General features: G+C 45.9%; 1 protein-coding gene across 2 annotated transcripts in view; it reads right to left on the bottom strand.

Moving 5' to 3' along the window:
• The window catches only part of Adamts17 (ADAM metallopeptidase with thrombospondin type 1 motif, 17), a 321,560-nt gene that overhangs the window by 9,166 nt on the left and 298,445 nt on the right, over positions 1-13,949 (bottom strand).

The following is a 13,949-nucleotide window of genomic DNA, read 5'->3' as shown; positions in this document are numbered from 1 at the left end:
TCCCCATCAAAATTCCAACTCATTCTTCATGGAGTTAGAAAGAGCAATTTGCAAATTCATTTGGAATAACAAAAAACCCAGGATAGCAAAAGGTATTCTCAATGGTAAAAGAATTTCTTGGGGAATCACTATCCCTAACTTCCAGCTGTATTACAGAGCAATAGTCATAAAAACTGTATGGTATTGGTACAGAGACAGGCAGGTAGATCAGTGGAATAGAATTGGAGACCCAGAAGTGAACCCATACACCTTTGGTCACTTGATCTTTGATAAAGGAGCTAAAACCATCCAGTGGAAAAAAGATAGCATTTTCACCAAGTGGTGCTGATTCAACTGGAGGTCAGCATGTAGAAGAATGCAAATTGATCCATTCTTATATAGTTCAAATCCAAGTGGATCAAGGTCCTCCACATAAAACCAGCTACATTCAAACTAATAGAAGAGAAAGTGGGGAAGAGCCTGGAAACACATGGGCACAAGGGAAAATTTCCTGAACAGAACACCAATGGCTTATGCTCTAAGATCAAGAATGGACAAATGGAACCTCAAAAAAATTGCAAAGCTTCTGTAAGGCAAAAGATACTATCATTAGGACAAAACGGCAATCAACAGATTAGGAAAAGATCTTTATCAATCCTGCATCTGATAGAGGGATAATATCCAATATATACAAAGAACTCAAGAAGTTAGACTTTAGAGAATCAAATAATCCTATTAAAAAATTGGGTATGAAGCTAAACAAAATTCACAGCTAAGGAATATCAAATGGCCACGAAGCAACTAAAGAAGTGTTCAACATCCTTAGTCATCAGGGAAATGCAAATCAAAACAGCCCTGAGATTCCACCTCACACCAGTCAGAGTGGCTAAGATCAAAAACTCAGGTGACAGCAAATGCTGGTGAGAATGTGGAGAAAGAATAACACTCCTTCATTGTTGGTGGGATTGCAAGCTGGTACTACCACTCTGGAAATCAGTCTGGCAGTTCCTCAGAAAATTAGACATAGCACTACCTGAGGACCCAACTATACCACTCCTGGACATATACCCAAAAGATGCTCCAACATATAACAAGGACACATGCTCCACTATGTTCATAGCAGCCTTATTCACAGTAGCTAGAAGCTGGAAAGAACCCAGATGTCCTTCAACAGAGGAATGGATACAGAAAATGTGGTACAATGGAGTACTACTCAGCTATTAAAAACAATGGCTTCATGAAATTCTTAGGCAAATGGATGGAACTAGAAAATGTTATCCTGAGTGAGGTAACCAAATCCCAAAATACACACATGGTATGCACTCACTGATAAGTGGATATTAGCCTAAAGTCTTGGAATACCTAGGAAAAAAATTCACAGATCATTATGAAGCCCAAGAAGGAAGACCAAAGTGTGGGTGTTTCAGTCTTTCTTAGAAAGGCGAACAAAATACTCACAGAAGAAATAAGTGTAGAGACTGAAGGAAAAGACATCCAGAGACTTCCTCACCTGGGGACCCATCCCATATACAGTCACCAAGATACTTTTGACTTTACCAAGAAGTGCATGCTGACAGGAGCCTGATATAGCAGTCTCCTGAGAGGCTCTCCCCAAGTGTGACAAATACAGAGGCAGATGCTCTCCGTCAACCATTGGGGAGAACCGTGTCTGCAATGGAGGAGTTAGAGAAAGGACTGAGGGAGTTCAAGGGGTTTGCAACCCCGTATGAAGAATAACATTATCAACCAACCAGACCCCTAAGAGCTCCCAGGGACTAAAAATCAACCAAAGAGTACCTACCTATGGAGGGACCCATCGTTCCAGCTGCACATGTAGCAGAGGATGGCCTTGTCATGCATCAATGGGAGGAGAGACCCTTGGTCATGTGAAGGCCAGATGTCCAAGTGTGGGGGAATGCCAGGGTGGGGAGGGAGGAGGCAGTTGGTAGGTGGGTGGGTGAGTACTCTCATAGAAGCAGGGTTAGAGGGCAGGGTAGAGGGGGTTCTGGAGGGGAAACAGGGAAAGGGGATAACATTTGAAACGTAAATAAGGGAAATATCCAATAAAAGAAGAAAAGAACTAGTTGTCAATATCTTGTGTTTGCAGCATAATGCTTCTGCATGGGGAGTCCCTGTACAGTGCCCTTGGCTCTCGAAGTTTACGGACAAGCCCTCCATGTTATATAAGGACCAATTTCCCTAATTATGCTTTTCTGATTCACTCCATGTTTAGGGGCACATGACTGTATTTCCCAAGGTAGTTTGGTCCTCTCCCCAAGCCTGGCCCCTTGGTTCTTATTCTCTCCAGGACCCTTGGAACCATTTTTTTCCACTAAGTTGGTTTCCTCCCAAGTAAAGAACCACAGCCACGTGCATACCTTGTTCATCTGGTGTCCCCAGGGCCCCCACTTCTCTGATTTATGGGGTACTGAGAACACTCCGCAAAACTTTAATATGGCCCAGGCTGCATAGCAGCCCAGCTGGAGCTAATAACAGCACCCAGAGTCAGGGAAGAAAGGAACTCTCTTAGACTGCTGTGTGTGCAGAGAAAGCCAGGTGCTCTCCTGATCAGGGTTTCCTAGAGTCCCTCTGGAGTAGAAGGAGACCTTCCTGGGAGGTTATGAGAGTCACAGGCTCATGGAGGCATTGGTGGTACCATTTTTGCCTAGGTGGGCTTTGGCAGCCCCTGTTGGGAGACTTCTGGGAGCAGGGTTTTGCCTTCAGTCTAACAAGCCTGGTCATGCTGGTGTTTTTACTTTCAAGTGTAAACACTCAAGGGAATGTTGCTTGGTAAGCTCACCGATCTTCCAATCACAGAATGTGTGGTAAAGTACAGGCAGCTCTCCATTGGGCTGCCACAGCACGTTTGAACCAGCTCAGACTCTCTCCCTGACATGCAAGGCTGGCCTTACTCTTGGCTTCATGCCCAGTTTTGTACCCCAGACACACCCGCCAGAGATTTCTTGAGGTCTGGAGAATTTGTCCTGCATCACCAATGCAGATTTCTAGGTGCTAGCCTTAACCTCAGGAATTCAGGGTACATGGATGTCAGAGGTGTGCTGAGGTCAATATAAGGAGGTTTCCACTCACAGGGAGCCCTTGACCATGGGGCAGGAGCCAGAGCAACGTATTTTTTAGGGTTATCTTGCAAGATGCTAGGATCAGCTGCCGGGCTAACCTGGTAAGGTTTGAAAAAAAATCCTGATGTCCCGACCTCTGCAAAAAATGTAGCAGAAAGACTATGGACATAACCTTTTTTATTTTTCAAGTTGTTCAGGCGGAGGCAGAGGGCATCCAGAACCGTGAGCCCCTGACTTAACAGAGTTTCTGTGCCCTGTACAAAAGGCACAGAATGTTTCCTACGAAGCCATCATGTATTTATATCCAGCTAAGCATAATTAAGCTAGAACGACAGCCAGCTGCAGCTTGCACTGCTGAACTTACGTATAGCTGACAGATGTGCTCAGACGAAGCAACGGCAGCCTCCCGTCATAATGCTTAATGTTTTCGTAAGAACAAAACTGCTCCGAGTTCAGGGGCAGCAAGTAGGCATGCCTTCCGGTATTTTGTAGCCGAAGTACTATTTGGGAAAACGCCACTCATCCATGTAACCTCCACCAAGGCTCATTATGGGTCTTATGAAGATGACACAGGGGTTAAAAAAAGAAAGAAGCAAGACATTTATTTAGCTATCTACTCCTAGAGAGAGGATCTCAGAAATGCAAAGAAGAGAGATGGCCTAAAAGATCCCTTAGAAAAGTAATCATATCCGCAGAGTCCATTTGAATTAGGTCGCTGGCAGGTCAGTGGCACTGTCAGAGCAGTCACCTCACAGCAGAGCAAAGTCACACCATCCGGTACAATGCCATGTCTATGCAACGTCACACTAATTCAAAGCCACCCCATCAGGTGACGAGTCAATCCATCACAGAGAAGAGCTAGGCCAGTGAATGCAAATGTACACGAAGATGTGTGCCAGGTTGTCCTGAGGGAGCGTCCCCTTCAAAAGGTCACCTCTCAGTGAAGCTAGACTGGAATGACTATTCCTGCCCTGACAAACGGCACAGGCGTCTCAGGGGAGATGGTGGTGCAGACAACGCAAATATCCCACTGTGGTACGCATGACTGCTATCCGATTCAGCAGTGAGTTCACAAGGCTCCGTTTAAAAACTCTAGAGAAAGAAAGTAGCTTGTGTCTAAACCCAGATGCCTAGCACACAACTTCAAATAATTAAATTAAGTCTGGTTAAGATGGCTGAGGAGGAAAAGCTGCTTGATGCTAACTAAGGACCCCAGTTTGATCCCTAGGACCCACGCCTTGAAGGAAAGAACTCATCTCCCCAAGTTTCCTCTGACCTCCACATGTATGCTATGGTATGTGTGCCTGGCAGAGCACACATGAACGCTTATATGTGCGTGAACACATAGTCATGTGACTTGTCCATAAGATATTATTACTGTAGTGGATATTCGGATAAAACTGGATAATTCACTTGATTATGAAAACACTCTGCTCCTGGGCAAAGCAGAACTGTGACTGCTGTACAGCCAATCTTGTTTTGTGATCAGTTGACATGGATGGCCCTGCTTTTGGAGGAGAGGGACACGTGTACTAACCACATCGATGTGGGCACGCCTTTCTCCTCGGACCGTGACTTGGACCATTCATATGCACCCATAGGCCCCTGAAGGTGAGCATTCCCTCTGAAGGCTTAGGTTTCATTAAGAACAGCAAGGGTTAGCACCTATACCATTACCTGTGCAGGTACATTCGACAAGGAGCCTCTGCGGCTGCTGCATCTCCTGAGCGTGACAGTGGGAAGGGTCTAATTTCAGCTGTCTCATCCCCCAGGCCATTCCTCCCTACGAATTAGAGGCTGTGCCGGATTGAGATCTGATGGCCAGGGATTACCCAGTTCCAACACTTAGCATCTTTCTTAGCACATTTGATGGCTTTCCAGTTCCCAGTCTATAAAAACACTCAAGAGCTCTGGGAAGCCTGAGGTGGATGATGTGTCTGAAGTTCTTGAACAGAGACTGCTGTTCGTATGAGGCAGTATGAGGCAGGCATGAGCTAGGGCCTCTTGGGGTGGAGGTCCTGCAAACCCTGCCTTAGGGAAGGATTTGACTTGAGTTTTGCCAGATTTTACCAGGCGTCCTAGAGGGCACTGTTCCCACAGCCAATGGTGCTCGAGGGCCTTCACCTGGAAAAAATGTCTGTGAGCATTGAGACACTTGCTTATGCATCTAGAAGCTGAAACCCGGAGTCTTCCTCTCAGGCCATGCTGTCCTGTGTTCAAGAGGAGGAGGATGGGATCGCATCATTTTTGTTCACAGGAGCGTGTCCTGATGTGCCGGTTTGGAAGACAGTACATTAAGAAGTTTACTGTTAAGAAGTCCTATACTGTTTCTGGGGTTAATTTTTCTTTTCAGGTAGTCTGTACTAAAGACTTCTCAGCAGGAAGTGAATAAGAATGGAGAATTCCCACTGATGACCTTCTACACTGTATTTTGATTTGGGCCTGCACAGCCTAACTCTTTGCAGGGAGTCTGCTTGGGCAGATGTTTATCATGTCAGGGAGTGGCTGCTGGGACCCTGCAGGGGTCTGGGATATTATAGGTCTCAAGGGACATTAGGACTGTTATTATTTTTAGCTGCAAAGGCATGACCAAGGATAAAGCTGCGGGCAGGAGGATGCAGTGGGTATACCAGGAGGTGGTCATCCTCTTTGGCTCCCTTGAGCCGTAGCTGTCAGCAGGATCCAGCTCCTGGTTGATCCCTCAGCCGGACACCCAGGAGCACAGTTCTCGGGCACAGAAGGAGCTGTATTTGCAAGGCACCTCTCTGGGACCCCAGGCTCAAGTTACAGAGAACAGAGACAGGCAGTGAATTCCATTCTGTGACCTCCCCTGAGGCCCTAGACTTAATTAAACACGGAAGAGATGACAGGTACTCCTGATAGCATCAGGCTCTGCCTCCAGCCTTGCTCTGAAAGCCGTTTTCTTCAGGCTTTTACAATCTAAGCAAACACATCTATAAAAACAGATCTGGTCTTGTTTGAAGCTCTCTCCAGGCTGCCCCCGACCCCCCTTTTAAAGTGGCTCATTTCACCAGCATTTAACGTGGCTCCCTGAGACTCACTTAAACTGAGACAGAAGTAAACCAATCATAAATCCATGAAGGAAAGCGCATCCTCAGGCCCCGAAGAACAGTCCGAAGAACAGTCCTCTTCCTGTTCCTTCTGGAACAGCTATAAAATCCATTGTGTGCTGCCTGGTGACCACAGCTGTCAGTCAGGGCAGGAAGGACAGGAATCAAAGACACCTGAGGCAGAGGTGCCATAGTGGGGACTCAATAGTGAAGTAAAGATTTTATGGGCTGGAGCCTTGGTTCAGCGGTAGAGCACTTGCTTCGCATGCAGGACAATAACCTATCTTTCATCCTCATTCACAGAATAATAAAAAAACAAAACAAGAAACTAGAAACACCCTACCATCACCACAACAGAAGTCAGGATGCAGACCCACAAGGCAAAAAGGGAGATTTTCCTCATAGGCTTTTAAAGGAAATTACGAAGGGTCTAGGAAAAAAGGGATTTCTCTCTGGGTAGAGAGTTTCGGCAAACAGGAGGCCACAGGTTGCCAGACCCTTGTGATACTGTGCAGTGATAGTACTGCTTGGCATCTTTCAGAAAACAGTAATGTAACAGCCATTACAGTAGGACCTGCCTGTTGACAGTGTACTGGGCTTAGGGATGCTCTAGTTAGTCCTCACACTAATAGCTAATAACGTGCTTGGAGCACAGTAGGCCCTCAATAAATACATCTGTAGGAAATGAGGTGCCACCTTCCAGAGGAAGGGTGTGAGCCCTGAGCCTTATGATTCTATGCTTGGCCACCCCCAGCAGGGAGGAGTCAGCCCCATTGCTGCTCAGAGGCTCTGGCCTGTGACACCCTCCTGGCAAGAAAGAACTCTTCTATTCTCAGCTGTAACCAGCTGTAAACAACACAGCATTCTAATGGGACGATTTCAGGACTTACCACCATCACCACCACCACCACCACCACGACCACCACCATCACCAAAACCACCACCACCACCATCACCACCAACACCACCACCACCAACAACCACCATGACCACCACCATCATCATCACTATCACCACCATCACCACCATCACCACCACTATCACCACCACCACCATCACCATCACTATCACCACCACCACCATCACCATCACTATCACCACCACCACCATCACCACTACCACCACCATCACCATCAGTCACCACCACCATTTGAAATCTTAAGAGAGAAATAGTATCCTGTGAGAACTTGTTTGAGGTAGAGGAGTTCAGCTCAGGCTGCCTTGCTTGTACTGGTTCTGGGTAGACTGAGGCAGGAAGGAACTCCCAGGGCAGCATAGAGTAGGTTCTAGACGAGAAAGATAGAGCAGTAACCCTGACAGTAGTTCCACTTTCTGTTTGTCTGGAAGGTGCCTGGATGGTGTCAGAAGTTCTTCAAATGCTTTCCTGACTCTTTTCTGAAGACTTGGCAAGAACAGCACAAACTGGGGCAGCTGTTGAAACCTGAAAGAGCTGGTCTGGACAATAATGAAAATCTTCACAATGTTCGTGCTAACTCTGACGTGGAAGGAAGTTAGACCCATGCACGCACGCACACCCTCCCCCTTCAGCTTGGCTTCCCTTCCAGTGCCTTCCCTAACTCTGAATATGTAACCCGACACCCTGGATTCAGGATGGGTCTTTCCAGGAAGCCTGAAAGCTTAGCTTAGGTCTACTGATGATCTGCAAGCGCCAGGAAGTCCTCAGAGGTTGGCATGGAGACATCTGCAGTGGAAGCTCTGAGTCTCTCCTCTGAGGGAAGAAGATACCCATCAGCACTGTCCTCGCCATCCCTAGTAGTAGGGGGACATGGAACCCCAAGGAAAGCTGCAGACAGGATAGGAACCAATGTGAGCCTCAATTTCAGCATCTAGAAATCTGGGAAAGATGGCTATGAGGGTCAAATGGGGTCACCCGAGTGGATGTGGTCTGCCAAGGATTCTGTCAAAATAAGTATGATCTTCCACCAGCACCTCCTCATCCAGGACTCCCCAGGACAGGGGCTTTCGCGGTGACATTTATTCTTGCTTCTGCTCTTGGGGCTTAGCATAGCCTTGCGCTGGTCAGGAGGCCCTGAAGGCACATGGAGAGGCCTACCATTTGCATCTCCATGGGTGAGCATGGGATCCAGTGTAGAGCAGAGACTCAGGCAGTGCTGGCTGAGTCACAGTAAAGTGGCCTCAGGTGCACAGCAGGTAGAGACCCCAGCAATGCGAGCAGAGGCTCTGAGGTAGCACGGGGCAGAAGAGCTTTCTGTAAGTACCCCTCACCTAACAATGTTTGCTCATGTGAAAGGCTACAGCACACAGTCCTTCTCACCCCGTCAAGAGCACAGGACGAAGTGTCTAACAGCTCCATGCCCTGGAAGCATCCTGACCACAATGTTTGTGTGAACAGGACTGCGTGGGGTCCCCTTCTTCCTCCCGGGATCACTGCTGGCTAGTGGGTTTTTTTTTTTAACTTTTTATTGACTCTTTGACTCTGTGAATTTCACATCAGGCACCCTAATCCCACTTATCTCCCCATTCCTCCTCCATATCTACTCTTGGCCCTTGTACCCCCCCAAAAAAAACCCCAAACAAACCAAAGAATAAAAGTTAAGAAAAAATAAGAAAAGCCATCTCATGGTAGAGGCTGCTGTGTGTCCCACAGTATCCTGTTCTGTCCAAGCATCTTCTCTTGAAAATGTTCACTGCAGTGAGTCATTGGTCTGGTTTGAGGCCTCTGGCTTCTGCTACACTATCGATACTGGATCCACCAGGACTCCTCTTAGTTAATCCTGTTGTTGCCTTGTGTCATGGAGATCCTACAGCTTTGGTTCGGCAGGACTGGTCCTGGCAGTTCACAGATGGGGTAGATGTTGGGGTGGGCCACCTCAACTCAATGTTGTATCTGGGCTTGGGTGGTAGCTGAGTTGGTCAGTTGCTCTCCTGACTGAGGCAGCAAGCAAGGTACAGGACTAGCTCTCTTGTACTTCCACCAGGAAGGCCAGCTCTCTAGCACTGCCTATTTGAGGGGGTGGGGCCAGCTCATCTGCTCTCACATCCTTGGAGCTAGTGTACTCCCAGCCACCAGGGACAGCTCTACTGCCCAGGAAAGGGGTGGGGCCATACTGGCTAGTCTTAGGTTAGCTTGACATAAACTTGAGTTATCTGAAAGGAGGGAGCCTCAGTGGAGAAAATACCTCCATAAGATCTGGCTGTAAGGCATTTTCTTAATTAGTATTTGATGGGGGAGGACTCAGCCCATTGTGGGTGGTGCCATGCCAGGGCTCCTGGTCCTGGGTTCTATAAGAAAGCAGGTTGAGTAAGCAATGGGAAACAAGAGTCCCTCCATGGCCTCTGCATCAGCCCCTGCCTCCAGGTTCCTGTCCTGTTTGGGTTCCTGTCCTGACTTCCTTTGATGATCATCTGTGATACAGAAGCGTAAACCAAATATATGGTTTCTTTCCCATCTTGCTTCTGGTCACGGTCATCACAGCGATAGAAACCTGAACTAAGACTCATAAATATTTTCTGCTTATTTTGCTTTTTGTACTGCCATCCCCTCTCCTCACAGGAGGAGGCCAGGCTAGTGCAGACTAGAGAAGGCTCCCTCAGGCTTTCTAGAGGCCCTGCGGACCAGGAAAGCTCATTGGGAGGGGACTCTGCTACTAGGAGGCCAATTGTCATTTTGATCTTTTCGGTAGGAGAGACATCAGATTTTACAAGTGTTAAGTCTCAAACTCAGGACAATGGCTAACTGAGGTGCCTAGTTAACAAATCAAAGCGGACTCGAGCCACCTGCCCCCTAGGTGCCAGTCTGGTACAGAGTCATCCAGGCTGGCAAACCCCAACCCCTAACCTTGAACTCTTTAGCCCACACCTCAGCTTCTCTGACTCCTACATAACCCAGCCATTTTGGCTACACTGGTCTCTTGGTCTCCCAGCTTGCTCCTTGCCTCTTGGCTCCTCTCTTAGCCCCCATCTTCTCTCTCTCTCTCTCTCTCTCTCTCTCTCTCTCTCTCTCTCTCTCTCTCAACTTCCTCTCTGACCCTCCTCCCCATTTCCTGTCATGGCTGGGTTCATTCTGGATCCTTCCAGAGGCCTCCTATATCTACAATAAATCTTCTCTTCAATAATACCTATTAACAGTCATGTCCACTTTTTTTTTTTTCATTCAGCATGAAAAGTCTTCTTTTAGAACACTTCCCATTGTATTCCCTTTACAACGATTCACTTCTCATGGGAACTGTCTCAGTGTTTCAGTGGTTGAGGGACATTTGTGGTATTGAATAGGAAACATTTCCGCTGTAGACATGCTCATCTATAAAGAACTGACCCTTCTCTGTTTCAGGTGTCCTACTTCCCCAGGGTTGAATACATAGGCTCCACATTTATGGGAGTTGTTGGAACTGTTTTCTAGAAGGTGCCACTCTTCACTTGCAGGTAGGCTGTGCCAGACCATAGCAATGGCCATACCAAGGGCACAGACAGGAATATGTTCTTTATACATGACTCTAATAAAGAATTGGCTGCTTGTAGGAATTCAGTTCATAGAGAACCTGTCCCGTCTCTCCCAGTCTCACAGCACTGAGTCCCAGCTTCTCCCAACAATGTTGGACACATACATAGCATTAAGTCCTAAGTAGCTTCCTTTTTTTTTTATTATTTTTTATTAACTTGAGTATTTCTTATATACATTTCGAGTGTTATTCCCTTTCTCGGTTTCCGGGCAAACATCCCCCTCCCCCCTCCCCTTCCTTATGGGTGTTCCCCTCCCAACCCTCCCCCCATTGCCGCCCTCCCCCCATAGACTAGTTCACTGGGGGTTCAGTCTTAGCAGGACCCAGGGCTTCCCCTTCCACTGGTGCTCTTACTAGGATATTCATTGCTACCTATGGGGTCAGAGTCCAGGGTCAGTCCATGTTTAGTCTTTAGGTAGTGGCTTAGTCCCTGGAAGCTCTGGTTGCTTGGCATTGTTGTACTTTTGGGGTCTCGAGCCCCTTCAAGCTCTTCCAGTTCTTTCTCTGATTCCTTCAACAGGGGACCTATTCTCAGTTCAGTGGTTTGCTGCTGGCATTCGCCTCTGTATTTGCTGTATTCTGGCTGTGTCTCTCAGGAGCGATCTACATCCGGCTCCTGTCGGTCTGCACTTCTTTGCTTCATCCATCTTGTCTAATTGGGTGGCTGTATATGTATGGGCCACATGTGGGGCAGGCTCTGAACGGGTGTTCCTTCAGTCTCTGTTTTAATCTTTGCCTCTCCCTTCCCTGCCAAGGGTATTCTTTTTCCTCATTTAAAGAAGGAGTGAAGCATTCACATTTTGATCATCCGTCTTGAGTTTCGTTTGTTCTAGGGATCTAGGGTAATTCAAGCATTTGGGCTAATAGCCACTTATCAATGAGTGCATACCATGTATGTCTTTCTGTGATTGGGTTAGCTCACTCAGGATGATATTTTCCAGTTCCAACCATTTGCCTACGAATTTCATAAACTCGTTGTTTTTGATAGCTGAGTAATATTCCATTGTGTAGATGTACCACATTTTCTGTATCCATTCCTCTGTTGAAGGGCATCTGGGTTCTTTCCAGCTTCTGGCTATTATAAATAAGGCTGCGATGAACATAGTGGAGCACGTGTCTCTTTTATATGTTGAGGCATCTTTTGGGTATATGCCCAAGAGAGGTATAGCTGGATCCTCAGGCAGTTCAATGTCCAATTTTCTGAGGAACCTCCAGACTGATTTCCAGAATGGTTTTACCAGTCTGCAATCCCACCAACAATGGAGGAGTGTTCCTCTTTCTCCACATCCTCGCCAGCATCTGCTGTCACCTGAGTTTTTGATCTTAGCCATTCTCACTGGTGTGAGGTGAAATCTCAGGGTTGTTTTGATTTGCATTTCCCTTATGACTAAAGATGTTGAACATTTCTTTAGGTGTTTCTCAGCCATTCGGCATTCCTCAGCTGTGAATTCTTTGTTTAGCTCTGAACCCCATTTTTTAATAGGGTTATTTGTTTCCCTGCGGTCTAACTTCTTGAGTTCTTTGTATATTTTGGATATAAGGCCTCTATCTGTTGTAGGATTGGTAAAGATCTTTTCCCAATCTGTTGGTTGCCGTTTTGTCCTAACCACAGTGTCCTTTGCCTTACAGAAGCTTTGCAGTTTTATGAGATCCCATTTGTCGATTCTTGATCTTAGAGCATAAGCCATTGGTGTTTTGTTCAGGAAATTTTTTCCAGTGCCTATGTGTTCCAGATGCTTCCCTAGTTTTTCTTCTATTAGTTTGAGTGTGTCTGGTTTGATGTGGAGGTCCTTGATCCACTTGGACTTAAGCTTTGTACAGGGTGATAAGCATGGATCGATCTGCATTCTTCTACATGTTGCCCTCCAGTTGAACCAGCACCATTTGCTGAAAATGCTATCTTTTTTCCATTGGATGGTTTTGGCTCCTTTGTCAAAAATCAAGTGACCATAGGTGTGTGGGTTCATTTCTGGGTCTTCAATTCTATTCCATTGGTCTATCTGTCTGTCTCTGTACCAATACCATGCAGTTTTTAACACTATTGCTCTGTAATACTGCTTGAGTTCAGGGATAGTGATTCCCCCTGAAGTCCTTTTATTGTTGAGGATAGCTTTAGCTATCCTGGGTTTTTTGTTATTCCAGATGAATTTGCAAATTGTTCTGTCTAACTCTTTGAAGAATTGGATTGGTATTTTGATGGGGATTGCATTGAATCTGTAGATTGCTTTTGGTAAAATGGCCATTTTTACTATATTAATCCTGCCAATCTATGAGCATGGGAGATCTTTCCATCTTCTGAGGTCTTCTTCAATTTCTTTCCTCAGTGTCTTGAAGTTCTTATTGTACAGATCTTTTACTTGCTTGGTTAAAGTCACACCGAGGTACTTTATATTATTTGGGTCTATTATGAAGGGTGTCGTTTCCCTAATTTCTTTCTCGGCTTGTTTCTCTTTTGTATAGAGGAAGGCAACTGATTTATTTGAGTTAATTTTATACCCAGCCACTTTGCTGAAGTTGTTTATCAGCTTTAGTAGTTCTCTGGTGGAACTTTTGGGATCACTTAAATATACTATCATGTCATCTGCAAATAGTGATATTTTGACTTCTTCTTTTCCGATCTGTATCCCCTTGATCTCCTTTTGTTGTCTGATTGCTCTGGCTAGAACTTCAAGAACTATATTGAATAAGTAGGGAGAGAGTGGGCAGCCTTGTCTAGTCCCCGATTTTAGTGGGATTGCTTCAAGTTTCTCTCCATTTAGTTTAATGTTAGCAACTGGTTTGCTGTATATGGCTTTTACTATGTTTAGGTATGGGCCTTGAATTCCTATTCTTTCCAGGACTTTTATCATGAAGGGGTGTTGAATTTTGTCAAATGCTTTCTCAGCATCTAATGAAATGATCATGTGGTTTTGTTCTTTCAGTTTGTTTATATAATGGATCACGTTGATGGTTTTCCGTATATTAAACCATCCCTGCATGCCTGGGATGAAGCCTACTTGATCATGGTGGATGATTGTTTTGATGTGCTCTTGAATTCGGTTTGCCAGAATTTTATTGAGTATTTTTGCGTCGATATTCATAAGGGAAATTGGTCTGAAGTTCTCTTTCTTTGTTGTGTCTTTGTGTGGTTTAGGTATAAGAGTAATTGTGGCTTCGTAGAAGGAATTCGGTAGTGCTCCATCTGTTTCAATTTTGTGGAATAGTTTGGATAATATTGGTATGAGGTCTTCTATGAAGGTTTGATAGAATTCTGCACTAAACCCGTCTGGACCTGGGCTCTTTTTGGTTGGGAGACCTTTAATGACTGCTTCTATTTCCTTAGGAGTTATGGGGTTGTT

This window comes from Rattus norvegicus, chromosome 1, assembly GCF_021556685.1.
Source record: "Rattus norvegicus strain SHRSP/BbbUtx chromosome 1, alternate assembly SHRSP_T2T, whole genome shotgun sequence".
In the NCBI taxonomy this organism is placed as follows: domain Eukaryota; kingdom Metazoa; phylum Chordata; class Mammalia; order Rodentia; family Muridae; genus Rattus; species Rattus norvegicus.
The sequence above is the reverse complement of the archived record's forward strand: the minus strand, read 5'-3'. Positions and strand labels throughout refer to the sequence as shown.